The sequence below is a fragment of the Podarcis filfolensis genome (assembly GCF_964270895.1).
Source record: "Podarcis filfolensis genome assembly, chromosome: 6".
Classification (NCBI taxonomy): Eukaryota; Metazoa; Chordata; class Lepidosauria; order Squamata; family Lacertidae; genus Podarcis; species Podarcis filfolensis.
In genome coordinates, this window is record NC_139609.1 from 89168339 (window position 1) to 89190717 (window position 22379).

At 42.9% G+C, this 22379-nt stretch overlaps 1 protein-coding gene and 1 long non-coding RNA gene across 4 annotated transcripts in view; one reads left to right on the top strand and one right to left on the bottom strand.

The window, feature by feature from the left end:
- The first annotated feature begins 1678 nt into the window (after positions 1–1678).
- Positions 1679–22379, top strand: part of OSBPL2 (oxysterol binding protein like 2) — a 71705-nt gene continuing 51004 nt past the window's right edge. Inside the window, exons 1-2 of one of the 3 annotated variants that reach the window (XM_083618860.1) lie at positions 1679–2019; positions 13286–13385. The gene's annotated coding sequence lies outside the window, so the exon portion shown is untranslated. Of the gene's footprint in view, positions 2612–13285; positions 13386–22379 lie in introns of all 3 variants that reach the window. The other 2 variants (XM_083618862.1, XM_083618861.1) reach the window with 2 other exon arrangements.
- LOC310764900 lies at positions 16821–20717 on the bottom strand. The gene is made up of 3 exons (XR_014549335.1): positions 20363–20717; positions 19771–20002; positions 16821–17863 (listed from the first exon to the last, which is right to left on the bottom strand). It is a non-coding gene; the product is annotated as an uncharacterized lncRNA (long non-coding RNA).

The following is a 22379-nucleotide window of genomic DNA, read 5'->3' on the forward strand; positions in this document are numbered from 1 at the left end:
CTACTGCTGCTGGTTTTGTTTTCAGGGTTGCAATATTAGACTTCTAAGATACGATAAAGGTTTGGCTGCAATCCTATGCACACTTAACCTGAAAGTAAGGAACTACTTCTGAGCAGACATGCACACAATTGTGCTGTTAAGACTGCAATTGCACGCATGCACAGTGCAATTCCAAATTGTGTCTCCTCAAAAGTAAGCCTATTGAATTCACTGGAGCATACTCCCAAGTAAGTAGGGTTAGCACTGCAGTGTTGTCTGGGAGTGAGCCCTCTTCAATGGTGTTTACTTTTGAACATCCATACACAGGCTTAGTTTGTGACCCTAACTCTGCTTGGGGAAGGGTAATAGAATCTGATTTGCATGTCCAAGGAAAAGGTCCCATCCCTGGCATCTCCAGGTAAGGCTGGGAAAGACTCTGCCAGTCAGTGTAGACAATACTGAGCTAGATGGAGCAATGGTCCAGCTCATTTTGAGTTTCCCAGGTTAACTTACCTGGGTGTAAGTTCCATTGAAATCAACAGGGCTTACTGCTGAGTAGCCAGAGTTAGGATTACAGACGTGCACTGTTAAGGCTGCAGTCCTTTGCAAACTTGGGAGAGTTAATCAGAATAGAAAAAGAGAGGGTTTTGCTTCCAAACACACATGCACAGCTGCTGCACCACCTTAAAACAGAAGAGATGAATAGGCTTTAATGCAATGCAAAGCAATGCAATGCAAAAAAGAAGGAAAAGGAGTGAACATAACCTAAGAACATAAGAATAGGCGGCTGGATCAGGCCAGTGGGTGATCTAGTCTAGCATCCTGTTCTCACAGGGGCTTGTGGGAAACCAGTGAGCAGAACTTGAGTGCAACTCCTTCCAGGGGTTTCCAGCAACTGGCATTCAGAAACATTGCGGGAAGCAGAGCATAGCCATGCATGGCTACTAGCCATTGACAGCCCTCTGCTCTGTGTATTTGTGTCATCCCCTTTTAAAGCCATTCAAGTCAGTGGTTATCATTGCCTCCTGGGGGAAGGAGTTCCACAGTTTAACTCTGCACTTTCTTTCGTATGTCCTGAATCTTAGAACATTCAGCTTACTTGGCTGTCTGTCCACGAACTCTTGTGTTATATGAGATCTTGCATTTTATTTTATTTTTTGCAGCTGATTTTTATGTGGCAATGTTTATTTTGATACTGACGAGGGTGTTCTGCTTGGTTAAGTTTTACAGAACGTAGAAATTCTCTCCTTTTTGTTTTGATATTTGCTGTTTATTTAAGATGTGTTGTAAACCGCTTAAGAGTTTTGTTTAACTACCAGCGGTATGTAAGTGGTCGAAATAAATAATAAATAACAAAATGAGAGAGAGGAGGTTGGAGAGTAACTGTCCACTTTCTCTATGCCATGCATGATTTCGAAAACTCCCTCTCCTTGGCCCTTTCGACGGACCTTCTCTGAACCTTCCCTGGCTATGCAAGCCAAGCACCCCACCCCACGCCGTGCAAAGACCCCCGTGCAACACATTAGGGATGTGCAACGCCCCACGCCTGGCCAGCCCCTCGGCAGCGCTCAGGATGCTTCGCAAAGCATCCCTCTCTCGCCTTTTTTTTTCCTATTTGCATGGCCACGCCCCGTACTGAGCACGCCATTGGCCGAAGCCTCCTTCGCCCCAGCGAGCGAGCGTGCGGCATGCGCGCGCGCGCGCGCACGCGTGGGAGAGACGATGCCTGTGTGTCTGCGGCGCCGCTCTCTCCCTCTCTCATTAGCATAGGCCGCGCCCTATTGGTGGGCTTTCGGGAGGAGAGGGACGCGGGGCGGGCTTAACGTCGTCACGGCCCTTTGGCGGGGCTCGATTGGAAGCTCCCCGGTTGCCTATCAAAGAGGGTTGAGGGCGGGGTTGAGGGCGAGGGAGATAGCGAGGGAGAAGGGGGTGAAAACGACGACGACGACGAAGAAAAAGAGGGTCCCACTTCCGCCTTGGTGTCAACCGGGTCTCGTGAGGAAGCGAGCGAGCGCGCGCGCCGCGAGAGGCCGGTGCCAGGTAACCAACCGCCGAGGGCGCTTAACCGTCGCCGCTGCCGCCGTCCTTCTGGTCCCTCGCCTCCCGACCCGGTTGGGCGCCTGGCACTGAGGGAAACAGCTGGAGCCCCACAGCGGGGCGAGGGGGGCGGGTGGGCCCAAAAAAACAACCTTCTCCCGGTCCGCCTGAGGAGAGGGAGCCAGAGGAGCTACTTGTGAGGAGGAGAGCGTCGAGGCTTTGCCCCCCCCTTCCCTCACAGGGCCACTCTGAGGGAAGAAGAGGCCCTTTTCGGACCCGTCAGGCTCGTTTCGGAGAGGGAGGGAGGGCGGTGAGGGGCCAGACCCGCGCCTTCCCTCCTCGAGGGAGGGCCGTGGCCGGGCAGGTGCCTCGCACCCAGTGGGGTGCCCCGGCCTCGGTCCCTAGTGCCTCAGTCCCCGGTAGGGCGTGGGGTGGGGTGGGGTGGGGGACGAGATCCGGCCTCTTCGTGAACTGTACCGGGGGCCAGCGCTAGCCTGACTTGCTGCAAGGCAGCTTCCCTGTCGGGCTGCAGCTCAGCGGCAGAGCATCTGCTTTGCATGCAGGAGGACCCAGGTTCGGGGCCCAGCGCCTGCAGGTAAGGTGGCTGCTGCTGCTGCCAGTCCGTGTGAGCTGGGATATAGGTGCCAGTTTCCTGGGTGCCTGAGCACACGCAAAATTCCCCATGTAGGGGCCAGCCGCCCCAAATGTCAGCAAGAATCAATAAAAATACTTTAAAAACTGAGGTTATGCCCACCCACCCCCGGTAAAAGCCTGCCTGCCCACCCTAACAAAAATCCTGGCATGGCACCCACGGCCCTGGGCACCCATGGTTGTGGGGCCTAGCTGGCATTCCTGGGCTGGGCTGAGATGGGCCAGTGGTCTGTAAAGCAGTTTCTTATGCTCCTGTTTGCCTCTCCTACTCACTCCTAGGTTGAGATGTTATTTGGAGGGAGGAGGGGGTTTTTTTGCCCCCTCATAAGGCCCCTGTGTTGTTGAAGGGTTCAAACTCGCCCTTTACAGACACACATATCCATCGACATTTCAGTCCCACTTGCCCCCCCCCCCCGCATTCCCACAAGTCCAAGCAAGCATTTCTACATCTGATTTCCACTTCTCTGCTTTTGAGTTGGGTTGCCAACTTCCTTATTTGTGTATGCGTTGCTGGGGTTCCTGCTCCTGTGCTCGGAACAGCATCTTGATCTGCAGACATTTATTAGTACCTCTATACATGCTGATCTCTGCATATTGAAAAATTTCATCTGCTGATTTCTGCAGATAAGGTAGTTCTGGTTGCAAGACTGCTGTGGGCCATAGGTGCCAACTCCCTGGAGTCATCATGAGAGGCTGGTTGCATTTTTGAATTATTTTTTCAGCTCAGCTGATAATCCTGGTGCTGCGTGCATAATTTGGCCTTGTGGCAGTGGTAAGGAACCTTTTTTAGATGGAGGGCTGCATTCTCATCTGGGCAGTTTGGGGTGGGGGTGCACATATGCTCTGTCAGTGCCAGAGGGAAAAGTTGGTGAAGCGATGAATTTACATTTTACCTTTCTACAGTCAGTTTCTACACATGCACACACACCCCTCTGTCCTCTATCCAGGCAATCAAGAAACACGATAAAGAGTTCTAGGACAGATGCTAACCAGACAAAAACAATGAAGGAGTTATGAAGTAGGACTGGTGGAGTGGTGTGGCCTGTTAGAGTTTTGACAACTGGATAGAGAGGCCTGCATGATAACAATCAGCCTCTGGGCCTCATGTTCCCCAACTGTGACTTAAAACCTCCTCAATTTTCTTGGTTTGCATTGCTCCATTTACCTTAGGACAATGTTTCTCAGACTTGGATCTCCAGCTGTTGTTGGACTACAACTCCCACTATTCCTGACCACTGGTGCTGCTAGGGATAATGGGAATTGTAGTCCAACAACAGCTGGGGTTTCAGGTTTGAGAAGTTTGAAGTTTGTGGATGTGGTATCATCATAAGCCTGAATGCACCCTGCTATTCATTCCTCCTTTTGGGGATAGAGGAACCTGTTCATGAATGTGTGGCTATATTTCTCTCATGGTTTTATACTCACTAGATTGAGGTGGTGAACAGATTCTAATTGTCATCAAAACTGAAATTTCATCTCTGGAACTTGGGACGTTTAAGATGTGACATTTTGATGTCACATCAGATGTGACAAAGAATTGCACCTTTCCCAATGCAAGGAAGAAAGCAGAGAAAGGAGAATAGCAAATATTTCACATCTTTTGGCACTAAAGCCAAAAGTGTGTAGTTCATTACAGGTCAAGGAGGGGAACATCCCTGTCTGTAAGTGTGGGACCTAATTTGCTACCAGTGCTGTGGGGATAGACATCAACATTCATTTATTGGAAGTATTTATGGGCTGTCTTTTAGTGCATAACCCTCACAATGTGGCGTACAACAATGATATGAGATATATTAGGATACATTTAACGTATCAAAAGCATAAGAAGGCAAAATTGTGAAGAAGCATGGAGCATCAAGAATCAATAGTATAAACACTGTTAAAGGCAGTCTGGAATACGAGTTTTCTGGGCATGCTTTAAGGTTTGCACTAAATGTGTAGTAGTGCAATAGGAAGTGAGTTCCACAATTGCCAGGCCACCACCAAGAAAGCCCTATCTTTTGCACCCATCAACCAAACTGATTTTATTGGTGAGTAGGTTTGAATGAGTGAAGACTACTTTAAAATAACAACCCTGGCCCCAAATCATTAAGGGTTTAATAGTCAGACAGTCTTGCCTGGAGGCAGGAGTCATTCCTGGGGTTAGGTTTGTTGCCCTTCTGTTTGTTGCTGACAACTTGCCTTGGCCTACTCCAGGGTGTAACTTGATGTATCAGTGACAACAGAAACCATTTCCTTCCTCTGAAGAGAACTGGGTGGAGAGACTTTTGCCTGGGGAATAACCTATAGCACTGTAGGGGGTTTGTTTATAACATCTGCTGCCCTGTCCCTTCGACTAATTCACTTTAGACTGGAGATACACTAAGATAATTAACTTCCTTGTACCTTGTGGTGTGGCAAGTAACTTGTCCCTTCTAGCTTGGAGACTGCCTCTGGCTCTAGTGAGACTATCTTTCATAGGAGCAGAAATGACCTCCTATTTGGATACTGTATCTTGTTCCTTATTGCATAGCTAGCTGACCATTCCTGCTGCAGTTTGTGAGACTATTTGGAACATGTGAATGTAGTTGCCATCTATATCTCTGGCATAACTGAGGATTTTAAACCAGTACACACCCATTGGCAGCGACGGATATGTTTACTTCTTGTAGAGATTATGCCTCCTGCTTCACTTCCAATCTGAATTGTAACTGAATATTTGAAAATATCAAATGGTGAGACTTGGTTTTGAAGTCACCAGTTTAGGGATAGGTAAGGTGGTGAAAATCAAAGAGAGGGCTATTATCCTGAATGCACTTGATATTTCAGATTGGTTTTGTTCCATCTTAAAGTATAGAACAATTGCTTCATCCCTAGTTTAGAATTTAGAGATTAGACTTTAACTTTATTATCTGGATCTTCTGTTCCCTGAAGATATGAAGGAGAGACCCGCATTTTAGATAAGACAGGAGGCTGCTTTCATGTGGCATGAAAGTAGAAACCCTAATATATTACATGATCCTTGTCTTGGAAGATACTCATCTTCCTAAATAGATGCTCATCTTCCTAAATGGAGAAAAGAGTATGTAAAGGAAGGGTTTTATGGTGGGTCCTACAAATGGGATAATCTACCCTGGAATTTAGAAGAGGGAGAAAAACCAACTGCTGTGATTTGTTGACCCTACTAAAATCCAGTGGGGTGAATGTTTAACACCTCTTACTGGAACGAATCCCTGCGGGTGAGCTCCTGTTGCTCAGTCCCAGCTCCTGTCAACCTAGCAGTTCGAAAGCACATCAAAGTGCAAGTAGATAAATAGGTACCGCTCTGGCGGGAAGGTAGACGACGTTTCTGTTCTCTGCTTTGGTTTTGCCAGAAGCGGCTTAGTCATGCTGGCCACATGACCCAGAAAAACTGTCTATGGACAAACGTCGGCTCCCTCAGCCAGTAAAGCGAGATGAGTGCTGCAACCCCAGAGTCGTTTGCGACTGGACTTAACTGTCAGGGGTCCTTTACCTTTACTGGAACTATATGGACCACCTCTGTTGCAAAGTATGAACGCAAGCAATGATAATCTTTGTAGTTATGCAGTAAAGGGAAGTGTGAATGGACTCCATAGATTGTGTTAATGGCTATTATGCACCCTTATTTCTACTGCTTTAGGGTGCCACCCTAGATCCGCTGGGTTGAGTGAGTTAGGATGTGTCGAATCTCCAGTTTAGCCAGGAGATACCTAGTTCAGCTGGTATAAGTCCCCAACCCTGGCTAAGTTGGCTGAGCTGAGACTGGCATAATTTACACTGGCGTAAACTTTGCAAAATGGGTGTTGTGTGGGAGACCGGGCTGAGGGAACTTATGCTGTTCCTGACTTGGTTCATCTCAGTCATGTGACCTACCAGCCCAGTGGAACTTGCACTGGGAAAAAGTGTGGTATAGGTCAAACTGTATTTTAAAGGCTTGTTTTCCCTCTGTCAGGCCTAGATTGGCTCTGCCACCAGTCGCCCTGCTCCTGAACCATGTATGGATCTGGTGTACTTTACACTGGCTTAATTTAAGGCTGTGTGAATTACGTTGGCTTCCCATAATTAGAATTGCTCCCTTAGCCATATAGAAGCGATCAAAACTACATCTGTGGGACAACAGGTGTTTGTATAACAGATGCAAGACTTCCATTATTGTGTATTGCATGACCATGTGAAAGATAAGGTATCCCTGGACAGTGCTGAATTAGAGCCTGGGTTCAAGTCCTAGATTAGCTGTTGTTTCACATGAGTGGTTCTGTACAAGTTGCCCTCTTAGCCACATCAATTCCGTGAACATAATATTTAATTTACAGTGGCCTGCTGAATGAGTCATGTGCTCATCAGCTCCTTATTCTGGTCTCCTCTAGTGCAGCTATGAGGATGAGGCTGGAAACTTGTGGTTCTGTTTTCAGTTAACCACAGTGTAGTATAACATCCAAACTGAAATGTGCTTAATCCTAACTTTGATTTACTGAAACAAGCCAGCTTCATAAACCACATAAACCCTGGTTTCAGTTGTGAAGAATATTTTTGTGCTATGAAGGTCCACGTCACCATTAAGAAAAAGAGGTAGGAATAAGCCAATGTATATGTGGATGGTCCCTGGATAAAGTGACTTTTCTTCTCAAAGTTCTTAACTAGCTCAAGGTTGTCATCTGAAGTAGCCAGATGCTTAACTGATAATCAATCACAGTCAGTCCATCATTTGAAAAATAAGACTTTAGAACTGGCTTGCCCCAAATGGGAACTGGACATTCCATTTTGGTGACTGTAACCTTGGTTTAAGGAGTGATTTGGCACCTAGCTTACATATCTGAGTTTCTGACACTGGTTATGCTGCAGGAGAAGTGGGAAGTGGAGAACAAGGGACCCCAAGACTCATTTGCTTAACACTAAAATTTAAACCATAGCCTATTATTATTATTATTATTCTGCCTTTCATTTCAAGAATAATGCTGTCAGTGTGTTTGTGACTATGAATGCAGTTTACAGTTAAAACCATTCTGTACAGTTGAAAGGGTTAGATATGGATATGACGTGAGATATTTTATGTTGACAAGCAACACCTTGGATTTTGCAGTGCAGCGTTAATTGCAAAACTCAGTTGTTTTAGACAGCAGTTAGGCATTCTGAATTCTATTGAAAGTTAATATGCCCAAAGTATATAGGATGTCTGTGGAGCTAATATGAATACTCTTATGGTAGGCTTCCTGGGCAATGCAGAATGTATGTATTGTGTAGCTTGCTTTGATGTATCATCTGAAGCTTGGCATATGATGAGAAGAAGCAATTGTGCAAATAATGTGTTAGATTTAGTTATTGCTGCCAAATCCCAGCCATCCCAAAGTGTTTGATATTGATGTATGGCAGGGGTCGGCAACGTAAGGCCCATGGGCCACAAGCGACCCATGGGGGTTGTTTAACCAGCCCATGAACCCCCACCGCCTGCTTGGGGACTCCTGCCGCCTGCTCAGTCGGCTCCCGTGCGCTGTGCTAAACCAGCACGGAGCAGAGTGGGGAACGCCTTCCATGATGTTGGCTGGCTTCCCATTGGCTGCAGCAAGCTCCTGCAGCCAATGGGAAACTGTGTGCGCCTCCTCCACGCCAGAAGGAGCGTCGGAAATAGTGTTTGCGCATGTGCGCACACACACACACTCCGGCCCACCGCAGCGTCTGCGTCACGGTCCCAAGTCACAAAAACTTTGCTGACCCCTGATGTATGGAATATTGTTGCAACTGAGAACATATCTTTTGCAGTGTGAACCCTTCCCGTCTCAGAGGTGTAGGGGCGAAACTGAAGAACCTGGTATATCTTTTGGGAAGGTCACTGTGTAATACAACAAATCTATGCAATATTATTTATTTGTAAATTTCTGTGCTCTTCCTCCCCAACCCCAAATTAATAAATCAATAAAATGTTACATATAATCAAGGACCATATATACAAAGAATAGAAGATAATTGGTATGCATAACTAAAATCAGGAGGAATGAAAAGTAAGGACACGAGCAGTTAAATCCTTATGGAGGGATTTCTGCGTAATCTGTGCTGGGGGCAGGCGGGCAAATTGCTTGAAAAGCTCATCAAGTTTTATATCAGTATAAACCTCACTTCAGAGAGGCTTTTTCTGGTATCTCCATCATTCTGCCTATTTCTTATTGATGGGGCTAGTTTTACTTGCCTGCTTCTCTTGGGCGATCTGTATACTTAGCAGAGCCTGAGTTTAAGGATGTGCAACCATATATATATTAAGCAGAAGAGCTACTGTGGAACTGTACTCACCGTGTTTCATTCATATGTATGATTTTTCCAGCATTGAACTGCATATTTGGACAGAAGTGGGTTGTATTCATTTTTAAAAGAAGATGGCTTTAGTGGTGTTTTCTTGAAAATTTTGAATTGAAAAATGAAAATAGACTAATTTCTTAGGGAAATAATAGATTCATAGAATTGTAGAGTCTCTTCCAACCCCTTGAAATGCAGGAGCCGTAACTGAAAAAATCTCTCATAGCTGGCCATCCAATGTCTATTTAAAAAACACCAATAACAGAGAGTCCACCATGTTCTAAGGTAGTCTGTTCCTCTGTCAAACAGCTCTTGTCATCAGAAAGCTCCAGTTTACATTGGAAAACTACCTGCTTTCCCATTTTAACATGTTTGTTTTATTTGTATTTAGAAAACAACATTGAAAGTATTCCCTGTTTTTATTTTGGTCCCAATACAACACAAGTGTTTGACTTGAAATACAGTAGTGGAAGGGGAAATTAAAACATACTTAATGTGGTTAAATGTTATATTGTGTAGATATTCTTATTCAAATACTTAAAAAAATTAAAAGACAATAGCATGTATTTCCCTTGTGTTGTTTAAATTTAAGTGGGTGGGGGGAGGATTAGTGGTTGCTATTGACCTCCCATTTTTATTTTTCTCATTCCAATTTACAAAACAGTGCTATACATTTATTCTCTCACATACTTAGTAGGGATAATCAGATGAAAATCATTTAATACAACTTACTGCCAACCTTCCCTAATATTGTATTTATAATTGGTATCCATTCATTATTCCTAATGAACTTATCAAATGGCTATTTTTCCACCCCACATCATAGCATGGCTTAGATTACAAGCCTTAGAACTACAGCATTGGGTCCTTAGCAGTGCACATATTTATTCTACTACAAGTGTCTCTCTGACTTCTCTGGATTACATGCCTTCTAAAAAATTCTCTTTCTTTCCTTTCACCCACAATCAATCAACCCGATATTGTCTCAAGTAGGTTAGGAAAAAAGGGTCATTTCAATGCAACAGAAGGTTAGTTGATCACAGTGATGGAACTGGTGTGTATCTTGAACCCCTATATACGTTTTATACTCTGAGGAGGCATAGCACTTCCTATAATGCTGAGAGGCAAGATTATGAAAAGTATAAAAGGAGTGGGGTGTGTGTCTTTTGGTATGTGCCACATGCTTGTAATTTGCCACCAAATGTAGTAGTGAATATACCTTAATATTGCTGTTCAGTGTCCTCAACTGATATTGTCGTGCATTGGCTCATTTGCACTTTTTTCATTGGTCCTGCTTACACTAAAACCTCCTGATATTTGTTTCAGGGTTGCTGCTTGTATGCAACTGTAATTTATCTTTCTTATCTTTGCAAGGGCATCAGCACATCTGCACTGTAAGGTTGTTTTCAAGGGCTTGTTTTGTGACATTTCATGCTGATGCCAGTTAGTTAGGATTAATGTTAGGTTGGGATATGCAGTCATATCCAACTAACTTTTACTCAGAGTAGGCACACTGAAGTTAGTTGACCTAAGTTAGCTGCTAATTTTAATGGGTCTACTCTGAATAAAAGTTGAATGCAATCCTTGTTTCATTTTGGAATGGGAAGTAAAGGTAAAGGTAAAGGGACCCCTGACCATTAGGGTCCAGTCGCAAACGACTCTGGGGTTGCGGCGCTCATCTCGCATTATTGGCCGAGGGAGCCGGCGTACAGCTTCCGGGTCATGTGGCCAGCATGACTAAGCTGCTTCTGGCAAACCAGAGCAGTGCACGGAAACGCCATTTATCTTCCTGCTGAAGTGGTACCTATTTATCTACTTGCACTTTGATGTGCTTTCAAACTGCTAGGTTGGCAGGAGCTGGGACTGAGCAATGGGAGCTCACCCCGTCGCGGGGATTCGAACCACCGACCTTCTGATCGGCAAGTCCTAGGCTCTGTGGTTTAACCCACAGCACCACCCACGTCCCTGGAATGGGAAGTAGCCCTGACCAAATACTAGACTTCGAAAAATACCTGATGTGTTGTTCCTGGGGCACATGGAGTAGCTCAAGATTGTAATCTGAACTAACCAGGTGTTTAACTGATAATCAACCACAGTCACCCTAGCCTATCTGAGTTTCTAACACTGGTTATTCCTAAGTTTAATGGGTGTTAATCTGTTTCCTAGTAGGTTTTCCAGTTCCCTATGCATGGAGATTTTCCTAAGTCTGAACTGTAGATCGATTATTGATAAATGGATGTGCCTGTATGATTTGATTCCATTAAGACCTAGGCAGGGAGGAAGGCACCTGCATATTCCAGGGCTCTTATGTCTTATGCCTTCATAATCTATATTACTGGAGGGCTTTCTTACCCTGGGTATCTAAAAGTCAGCCTATCATACATTCATAGACAAAATGGAGTTCCTTTTGCATCGAGCTGCTAGAGACATGTTTAAAATGACAGAGAAACATGGTTCTCTGACAACACTGCCCTGAGTTCCTTTGGGAAAGGGCATGGTACTGATATGATAAATATTGGGTTGTATTCTGTGCTAGTCCTACTCAAGTATAGACCCATGGAAGTTAATGAACATGTCTAACTTAGGTTCTTTAATTTTACCTGGTCAACTCTGTGTAGAACTTAGATAAATGCAACCCAACATACTGACCTACACTTTGTTTGAAGGAAAGACTTTGACACAAATACTTATTTGTAGTGGTGTTTCCATCAATGCACAGTTTAATAATCCTGGCTCTTTCATAATTGGTATAAAATTAGCCAGATATGTAAGCTAGTGTTGTTGTCTGATATAGCATTTGCCTTTTCCACTGTGTGCAAAACACTCAGTGCAGAGTTACTCCATCTCTGACCTAGAATGTTTCCCTCTGTAGTACTTCCTTGGTGGTTGTATGATTGGGGGTCAACTCTAGAAGGCAGCCAATTAGGCTCAAGCTTTGCTTGGTGCAGGCAGATTAGCATTTTTTCAGGGCCTCCTGTTGTTGGCAAATGAGGCTGTAATTTATGGCACTCTGCCCTTGAGCTATTCCACTTACATTAAAAAAGCCTCTTGTTGCTGGAACCTTTTCCACATCAGCAGTCTTTTAAAAAAATATTTAAATAAATGCAAAAGGGCCATCAGAGAGCACCCCAACCCTGGAAAGAAATTTGATATGGTGGATATCCAAGTATTCTAAAATTGAAGTTAGGAAGAGTCTTCAGCACTGTCTGTAAAGGAAGTTTTAAATATATGTGTATCTCTTTTTTTTTTTTTACAACAAAGAAACATATTGGGGACTTCCCTTTTCATTCATAATTTGAATCTTAAATTATGTAAAAAAAGGTAAACAAATTGACTTTCCTATATTGGATGTCTGGATTACCACATTATAGTTTTCCTTTTCTCTCTCTTTTGTATCAGTATGTTTGATGTTGTTTGCATTATGTCTTTACTTAAAAAAAATTAATAAAGTTTCTTTTAAAAACATCTTACGTGAATTGAAGCAATGGGAGAAAAGTTAGTGCATATATGCTTGCTGATAGTTTAGTGAAATATTTGGGATTAGCCCAATTGTATCTGTTTTGTAAGGAACCAGAATATAAATACTGCATTCAGTATAAATTTTAATTTCTAATCCTTAACAGCCATTCAGTTGACTCTGCTTTTCTCACATTATCACTTCAGTCTAACTATATTTGGACGATAGCCTGGTTTCATTTAGAAGCAGAAGAGATGTCACAAGAGGGCTGGCTTTATTCTCTGGCTCCATTTTTAAAGACAAATAATAATTAATCATATTAAGACACTAAATATAGCATATTGGGCTTACGGATATGGTAAAAAATATTGGTTGACATAGCTGCATGCAATCACTTCCTTAATTATTAGCTTTTCTTTGTTGTGTAAAGCACTGGGCAGAGTGAAACACAGATTCTAAAAGCTTGCACTGTTAAGCCTTCCTGTGTCAAGAAACCACAGTGAGGAAGTTTCCATAGGTACTGTTATGTTATAGTAATTCCAGAACTTGGAAGATCAAATTAGGATGGAGGAATTGGGGCATGCAGGTACCCAGTGGGCTTACAGTTAGACAAAGTTCTAATGAGGAAGTGGTAATTCTTGATTGCCCTTCAGCACTGTCAGTCAGTTCATCTATGCAACATACATTATTTGTAAATAAGAGCTCATTGGAAGGGGCAAATACTGAAACTGTCTCCTGGCCCACTTCTGTGGCTAGGAAATTGCCATTACCACCTTAAGAGCAGGTAAACAGCCTCAAATAACTTTGGCTTTGTAGTGGGGGGAAATGCCATCTCTAATACCATTTTAAAATTATACTAATATTTTTTATTTTTAGGTACTCACAGCTTGAGCAAAAGGTGTGACGTATTTCAGTACAAATGACTGTCTACAAGTCCATCATATAATCAATGTTACAGTGAAATTTAATTTGACAGGTAAGATTCCTATTACACATGTCCTTTGTATTAACTAGGCTGTTTAATTTTTGAGCAGTATTATCTAGTGGGCAAGAACTTGTATTCTTACCCAGCTGTTACTAGTTTATAAAGTTGAGAATGAGAATTAGGCCTCTCTGCCTTTGCCTCCTTCCGTTGTTCTCTAGCTTTGGTGAGAAGATTCTGGCTTGTATCAATCCAGAGCCTTCCATTTGTTTGAAACAGGGAATTCTGGCTTAACGTCAAGTTACCAAAGCAGGAAAATAAGCCAGGACAAAGGCCTGGAGGGAAGGGAAGACAGCAGGAGTAAGGAGAGAGACACTTATGTAGTCTGGAATGATGATGTAAACTTGACCAATGTGCTTCTGTTTTGGGACCCAAGAGGCCATTTTACCCCATCAACTTTATATTATTGCAAATAGGTGGAAGTAACTGTACTAGTGTTCACACAGTTGGGGAACCAAGGGAATTTGATTGTTGATTGGGGATCGTGGTGAGATGAGGAAAAAGCTTTTAATATATTTGAGTTACCATCTGTTGAATTTATTATTTCAGCAACTGATGTAGGTAGGCGATTCCCTACTTGGTAGAAGACCATTACACGATTATTAGTGTCTTTAGCATTTTAAGGTAGTTGATAAGACTACAGTACTGACCCAAGCTTGAATTGACCTGACAAATGAATTAGGTAATGTTTTGGTGCTTTTGTTGAAAATATTCCTCTTTTTAAATATCAGTGCTTGACAAGTACCATATTTTTCGCCACATAGGGCGCACCGGCCCATAGGGTGCACCTAGTTTTTTTGGGGGGGGGGAAATAAAGGGGAAAAAAATATTTCTCCCCCAGGCACGGGGCTGGGGCGGGGGAAGCCCGTGCTTCCCCCGACCCCAGCCCCCAGAACAGGCTGCTATCAGCAAGCCTTCGGAGCCCGGCGGGAAGTCCCGCCGGGCTCGCAAGGCTTGCGGACATCTGCCCGAAGCCCAGGGTGCGCTCCGGAGCACGCCCTGTGCTTCGGGCTGCAGGCTACTGCCCGCAAGCCTTGTGAGCCCGGTGGGAAGTCCCGCCGGGCTCCCAAGGCTTGCGGACATCTGCCCAAACCCCGGGGTGCGCTCCGGAGCACGCCCTGTGCTTCGGGCTGCAGGCTGCCGCCCGCAAGCCTTGTGAGCCCGGCGGGAACTTCCGCCGGGCTCCCAAGGCTTGCGGATAGCTTCCTGAAGCCTGGAGCGCGAGAGGGGTCCAGGCTTCAGCGAAAGCTTCCATTCGCCCCATAGGACGCACACACATTTCCCCTTCATTTTTGGAGGGGAAAAGGTGCATCCTATAGGGCGAAAAATACGGTATCTGAACTATAATGATCAAGAGTTAATTGTTAATTAATCATAGCTTAAATTGATCATAATGTGAGAATGTCAAACATTAGACTTCTGAAACTTTGACCTATATATCTCTTGGGAAATTTATTACACTGTAACTAAAACAAAGCAAATCCCTTATGTAGGTACAGTGAAATAAACCTAAACAAAGCATACAAAGGTAAACTGAGTTCATAGCAAGTTCCCCCAAAGTAGAAAAATGCATAAAGACAGATTGGTGGTCATGTTGGATTGACCAGGTTGTAATTTGTGGGCAAGTTTTGTATCCAATATTGTATCCAACTGGTGTAATCTTTCTGGGTAACATCTCTGTTTTCCAGAGCTAGAAATTTTGGCAGAACTTCTGAAATCTTTCCTCTTCCTTTTTGTAAATACCGTACTGTTAAGTCAGTTAGCCTGTCCAGGCTGCTTTAAATGAACTAGTAGATAATTTAGTTGTGTTTGCATAGTGAAAGGTCTGAGGAAGAGGCTTTTTAAAAGGGTGTGATTCTCCCTTGACTCCCCCCCCCCTCTGTTTTTGCTAGAAATTTCAAAGGCAAATGAATATAAAACGTCTCAGGGCAGTTGTTTTGAATTTTGAGTACACTGGTTAACTGCAAGTTGATGACAAAATTTGTACACATTGTGTAAAAAAGTTAATGAAGCAGAATAATTAGGGTTCTATATTTAGTTAGTTGATTTAAAAAAAGACCACACTTTATCAGTTGACACGGTACACAGCCATTGTTTGTTCTTAATGCAGGTACATTAAAACCATGGGTGGCAGAAATTGCCTTAGAAGAGACATTTCCCCTTCTTTCTCATTCAGGAAAAAAACAAGCCCTCTTATAAGATTGGCATGTGTGGGTAACATCTCAACCAAAATAGTTTCCCCACCCCTTCAGTATGATTGGTCATATGGAAACATGTGATTAAAAAAAGCCCAATCAAATCATAATGGATTGGATCCAGACATGCCCTTCTGTGAACAGAATGGTCTCTGATCAATTGGTGCCTCCCACCAGAGGAAGGGGAAATTATTTTTTGCCAGTTTCCCCTTCTCACGCCTGCATACCCAAGCACCACTTCACATGTTGTTCTGGAGGATCTCTCAACTTGTAGAGCAGCTTTTCAGGGGACTACAGGGAGAATGAGAAATTTCCTGTTTTGTATGGGGTTGTACTCCCCCTGAAGGAGTGTGCTCATAGTTGGGTTGGTCCTGGATCCATCTCTCTGACTAGAAGTTTAGGTGACTTCAGTAACTAGGAGTGCCTTTTTCTAGCTTTAGCGGGAAGGATAGCTGCAACTGTTTCTGGACCAGGGTAGCTCGATTGTCTGTGGTAAACTTAATGTTGGATTACTACAATGCACTCTATGTGGGCTCAGATGCTACAGCTTGTGTACAATGCATTAGCGTAGGCTGTCCAATGATCAGTCACTGCCATAATGTTATTCTACTGCTGAAAATGCTGCACTTGCTGCCAGTTAGCTAGTAGGCTAAGTTTAGGGTTCTTTTGTAGCTTGGGACCAGAATACCTAAAAGATTGTCTCACCCCTTATATACCCAGCTGATCATTGTCCTCTGCAGGAAAGGGCACCCTGTAGATACCATCTCATCAAGAGGTCCATTCTGTATGAAGTAGGAATCTTGTTTACTGTGACAGCAGGTGGCCTTTTAGAGCTTCCTCCCACTGCACATCAGACAGCTGTTGTCTTGGTGCCTATTGAAGACTTTCCTTTTTCAACAAGTTTTTTAAGTGGATATTTTTATTCCAGTCTGGGTCTGTTTTGTATTTGAAATTGATTTTAATACTAGTACTGTATTCAAATCTCATTACATATTTGGAGAATGGGTGCTTTCCCCAGCCCCCACAAATTTACACGAAGCATTACAGTGTCTCCCAGTGCTTCATATCAGATACAGCAGTGGTGGTGAAACATAATAGTCTGCATCAGTAGTCCAGAACATAATTTCAGGTTTTTTTTTAATAAAAAAAAAACATGAAACTGGAAATCACAGAGCTATACTGTACTTGATGAAAGGTTTAGAATGTTTTCAAATATTAATGATAGAATGTTTCACAAGAAATGTAGCTGTGTCCTTTGTCTCTGTTTCCAACTGGCATCTTAGATTTTAAACCTTTTTTCTGTTGCTTATATAGACAACAAGGTATTTTGCTTGTTTACAGGCTTTTGCTCATTTAGTGTAGTTTCTCAAGGCACTTTTTGGATGCAGAATACATTATTGTTATACGGGCAACAGTTCAGAGAAGGAAAAAGGTTTACTTATCAACTAGAACTGTATCTTTTGGTTTAACCATGATGCTTTTGGTATTGTCACAGCCTATATATTGAATTGAAAGAATTGAACATTTGATTTACAATTGTACCTTGTGCATATTCCATTTTATTGTATGGCTGTGCTGGCCAGAGTTCCAGAGGGCACCAGGTTGGGGAAGGCTGTGTTAGATGAATGCAGTTGGTAACCTAATTCCATAAATCAATTTTTATAGGAAGAGAAGCTGTCATTTGGAGTTGAAAAGGTACATTTTGATGTTTTTTTATCAGAGCTGTAAGGAGAAAACTTATGAATATATGTATTGATCTGCTCAAACTGTTAGAGTTCTTTAAGTATACTAGGAAACAAGCTTTCCAAAAATATTGATGTGGAACTTTGCTTGTTCAGGAGGTTTGCCCTGAGGAAAATTTGGGAATGGGCTTGAGGCTCAACACTTCCTTCTTGCTACAGGCGGAGTAAGTGTAGGTTGTTGTTGGCATCCATTTGTCTCAAAAGGCAATAGAATGCACCTTTTTGTGTGAAGTTGAACTGCTATTTTAGCTGCACTAAAATTACCTCCCCAGAGCACATGCCTGGGCAGTGTGTATGGAGGTTCTGGGCTGCCCAGATGACAAGACTCCTCTCAGCCTTACTGATGTGGTTCAAAGAAAAGCAGAGCCATATGTATGGCACCAAGTTTGCTGCAGGAGTTGCTGGAAAGAGGCATGCAAGCCACCATCCAACTGTCTTAGAGACTCCACTCCAGATTTGTGTTGGGTGTACTCCTTAGCCTTTTCTTCTCCTGAAGATATCCCGCAACACAGAGGAGATTTAGGATTAGAGCTACCTTCCTATGTTTTTTTTTTTATAGAATATTTATTGAAATTTTCAAAAAATTTAAAGAAAAACAAAACACAAAAAAGAACAAAAAACAAACATATAACTTTCAGTGACATATTTCCTTGACTTCCCCACATCTCCCCTTCTTGTATTCCAATTCAATTTTTAATTCAACAAGTTCCTATCCCCAAATTTTACCTTATTATATTTAAATCCTTTTGCTTAACCAATTTTAACATAAACCTCAATCTTTATACATCAAAACTTATTCTTAATACCTTTTTCTAAAGTCAACCCCAATTCCATTTCCCCATTTTAATCTAGAATAACAAAACAAATTATTTACAAGAAAAAACAGAATATATTTGTACCGCCTTTGGATACCCAAAACCCCACTCCCCGCTTTTCCCGGTTTCAATCTCCAACCGATGTCCATCAATCCATCTGGTATCAGCCTGGTGACCTCACATCCGAGGCCCTTAAGTCTCTCTCCTTTCCTCTCTGCCGGTTTTTTTGATAGTCCTTTATGATAAACACCAAATCTCGGAGAAGCTCTGTCCCCATAAGATCCATACTTCTTCCTGCCAGGCCTCCATATTTAAAATTGTAATCCAAATCTTGTTTTTTACTTCTTTTAAGTCCAAATGTCCCAAAAACTCCTGCTTCCACTTTAATCAGATTTGTCTTTTCCTTTGTGTCCATCTTTACAGGCCTTTGGCCTGCCAGGTCTCCATATTTAAAATTGTAATCCAAATCTTGTTTTTTACTTCTTTCTTTAATCCTCTGCTGCATTATAGCTCCTCCTTCCTTTCCCTCTAAATTGTCATGTGTATCTTCTTCAAGTTTCTCAAATTTCTTTTCTTGTTCAGCTGCAAGAGTTTTTAGCTCAAAAACAAAGTCTTTTTGTTCTGGTACAAAGACTTGAGTCAAGTCCCTTCCAATTTCCGCAGGTTTGTTTGCTTTTTCATTCAATATTGTAACATTTCTAGCCAAAACAATGCTTTGTTCTTGAAGTTTTCCCAGGCTACGAAAGATCTTCTCAAGTGCAGTCTGTATTTTTCCACTTACAGCCATTCTGTAATGTCCCAGAGCCCCCTCTAGGGGAGTACTGGTTACTTAGTGTTCCTTCCAGTTGTAAATCCAAAAGTCCTTTATTTTCCTTTATTTTCGACAATTTGTTACCTAAATGTAACAAATATGACCAGCCGAGGCAATAGAAACAAAGTTCTCTCTCTTTTTTCCCCCTCTCAGCTTTGACAGCTAGTTTGACAGCTGTCAAAGTCTTCTAAATCTCTCCAACAGGCTCCCTCGCGGATTGCTCCCGGGTCCTGGGGGGGGGGGGGTAGCAATTCCACTCTCAAAATTAACTCTTATCCTCCAGCACATTCACTTATACTGCCAAAACGTGAAATTAATTACTTTTAACTTCTCACGAAGAAGATGTTCTTTTCAACCTTAGTTATCTAGTCCTTGCTTTAAAATGTTTACAAGAGGGGGAGACGGACTTCCTCTTTGCGCCTTCCCCGCTCGTGCCGAATCAAAAAAGGAAATTTTTAATATCCAATTTCCGTATTACTCACGGGTTGTTACTTTTAGTCCAAATTTCAAAGGAAGAAGTCAGCGCTCTCCAACCATGGCATGCGGCTTCGCTTCGCGGAGACGGGTAAACAGCTCTCAGCTCCGCGCCGCTCACCCCCGGTATGTTCCGGAGCCTTTAAAAAGGATCCTTTGCAGCGGGGGGGGGGACGCAAATGGAGCCCGCCGAGCCTTTAGTTCACAGGCTTCCCCGCCTGTGATTTTTTTCGGGTCCCCGCTTCGCCGTAGCGGTAGAACCCTAGCTCCACGAAGCAGATTTCCTCCGGAGATCGGAGGAAATCCGCCATTACCGTTGCTGGCGCTGACCGGAAGTGCTACCTTCCTATGTTGTTGAGCCCCATCTGCCCCTCACTTCCCTCTGCAGCATGTGCAGAAACCACCATCATGACTGTTGGACCCACTATTTGTCTCATCTGCTCAATCCACTTGAGCCTGTCTACACATGCAGGGGAAATCCGTAACTCATTGAGGGTTTGTGACCCATTGGCTACCCTCACCTGGTTTACCCGGCCAGTTGAAGCTGATCCTGGCATGTGACCACTGTTGCATGCTGACACCTTCTAGTGTTGGCTATTTGCAGTTTAGTTGCGCAGCAGAAAGCTTGCTGGGGAGACCACGCATTACAAGGAACTCAAAAATAACTTTATCAAGGTTTTAATAACAAAAACTCCTTTTACGCTAAATATATCAACAAGCATGACCCAACCACCAACCCATCCCCCAGGGTACTGAGCAAGCTAGGTGCTGCTCTTCATACACTATACCCAATTGCTGACACAGCTTAATTAACACAACTTAGCAGCACCTGCTATACTGTTTCACAGCTGTAAAACGGTCTCGTTATTTGCTCTGGCCCTTAAAGACATACACATCTTGTGGAACAATAATGAACATTCACATTTAAAGAGACCATTCAACATCTAGGAGCCACAGGTGAGAGCTGAGTGCGGGGTGGGGACTAAAGGTGGACAAACTACCTCAGAAGGAGCACATCTTGAACTCCATGTCAGTACGCCTTTCAACCGATGTCAGCGAATGGGCCCAATAACTGGTTCTGACCTGACTGGGCTAGGCGACTGGAGCACTTTCAGAGACCTTCCAATCCTGGAATGCAGGTCCCAGTGCATTGGACCCACAACTGTGCATTGTGAGCACCAGACTCATGCAGAGTATAAATAACGCGGAAGCTAGCTGTGAAGCATAACTCCTTTTATTTCTAATAGCTACTACAAACTAACGAACTATTGGCTTACATGAGTGTTACATCTCCCACTCAGCCATCTACATAGATGAGACTCTCTCCGCACACAGAGTCAAGCAGTCAGTCAGGAGCAGAAGAGTAGAAGAGCAGTTTCTGCCCCCTCCTTTTTCAAAACATCAGATCAGCAGAGTCTGTCAATGGGAGGGGTGAAAATATCAACACACCAGAGGTGCTACCCCTGCTTTACAGGATTAGGGAGATAATAGTGTCCAAGAAATGTAGTTCCATTCATTCAGTTCTGCTTGTGGTGGCGAACTGGGAGCAGCTGATATCAACACAAACAACGTAACAGGCTGTATGTAACTATATAAATTCTTTTTAAAATGCGATTCAACATATATCAAAATATATGGTTCTATAGCCCAATGTATTATATAAACAAAACATATAATGAGAAATTAAAGTCCATCAGATAGATCAGGAAATATAATCTATTCAGTTCTTATATTGGCAATATCCACAGCGTGGAATTCTTATATCAATCTTGTAGTGTTCCACGTGAAGATGCTTAAGAATTCTAGAGTTCCTTGTATGTAGGTATCAGAAGAAAAACTTGGAAGAATGGCACATGCAGAAAATAGGACAAGGATTCCATGATAATTCCTTGTTTCGCCCAACTGGGCTTCATCAGCCGTGCATACTCTGGATTATATAAATGAGCATAATGTCATGCAATTTTACACAAAACCAAGTAGCATAACATGCATACTAAACAATAAATTTACATACCGTATTTTCGTATATCAGAAACATGGAACATAATGGATTCAGTCATCATGACCATTAACCTAATGCCTCTTTATATAGAGAGAGGCAATATTGGCTACAACCACAGGTGGCTATAATTTCTGTAAATGCTTCTTAAAGAGACCATATTTTAACTAAAAACCATAAATAGTTTTTTTAAGAAATTGATAACATTCCTTTAAGATGTTAACCATGTAATAACTCATAAAAAACAGCTGTAATCTAATTCTGTATTCAAGCCTGAAGGATGTAAAGTGTTGAGTAGAAAAATAAATCTGGTTTCTTTCTGCAAAAGAATCTTTTTAGCTTGTCCTAATCAATAGGTCCCTGATGTGCCAAGATGACAAAAAATGTTAGATCCTCATCATAATGTGACGCTTGAGTAAAGTGTGGTACCAAAGGCACGTCAACAACACCGTTTCTGATTCTGGAACGATGCTCAGATATCCTGACCCTGATGGGTCTAATGGCGGGTCCTACATACAATAACCCACAACTGCACATAATCACATAAATTACGCATGAAGTGGCGTATGTGGCAAATGATTGCAAAACACACTTAAAGCCTTCTTTATTAGTGTACTCTTTCACCTGCAATGCATATTTACATGAGGTGCAATGACCATATCTAAAAAAACATCGTGGAGAGTTGGTTAAGGTCAGTTGTGTAAGTGTAGGTTTTTAATCTGTGTGTACCAACATGTCCCTCAGTGACCTAGTGCGTCGTTTGGCAAAACAGGGAATCACAACACACCCAGGAATGTCTTTAAGGATGTGCCAATGACATTTGACTATTCTTTCAATTTCGACTGGGAGCAGCAGCAGAGAGAGAGAGCATGTAAGTCCGTTGACATTTTTATCTTTATGCAAGTTCACCTGTAAATATAAAAGGCTGATCAAATTCTGCCCTGGGCTGCAC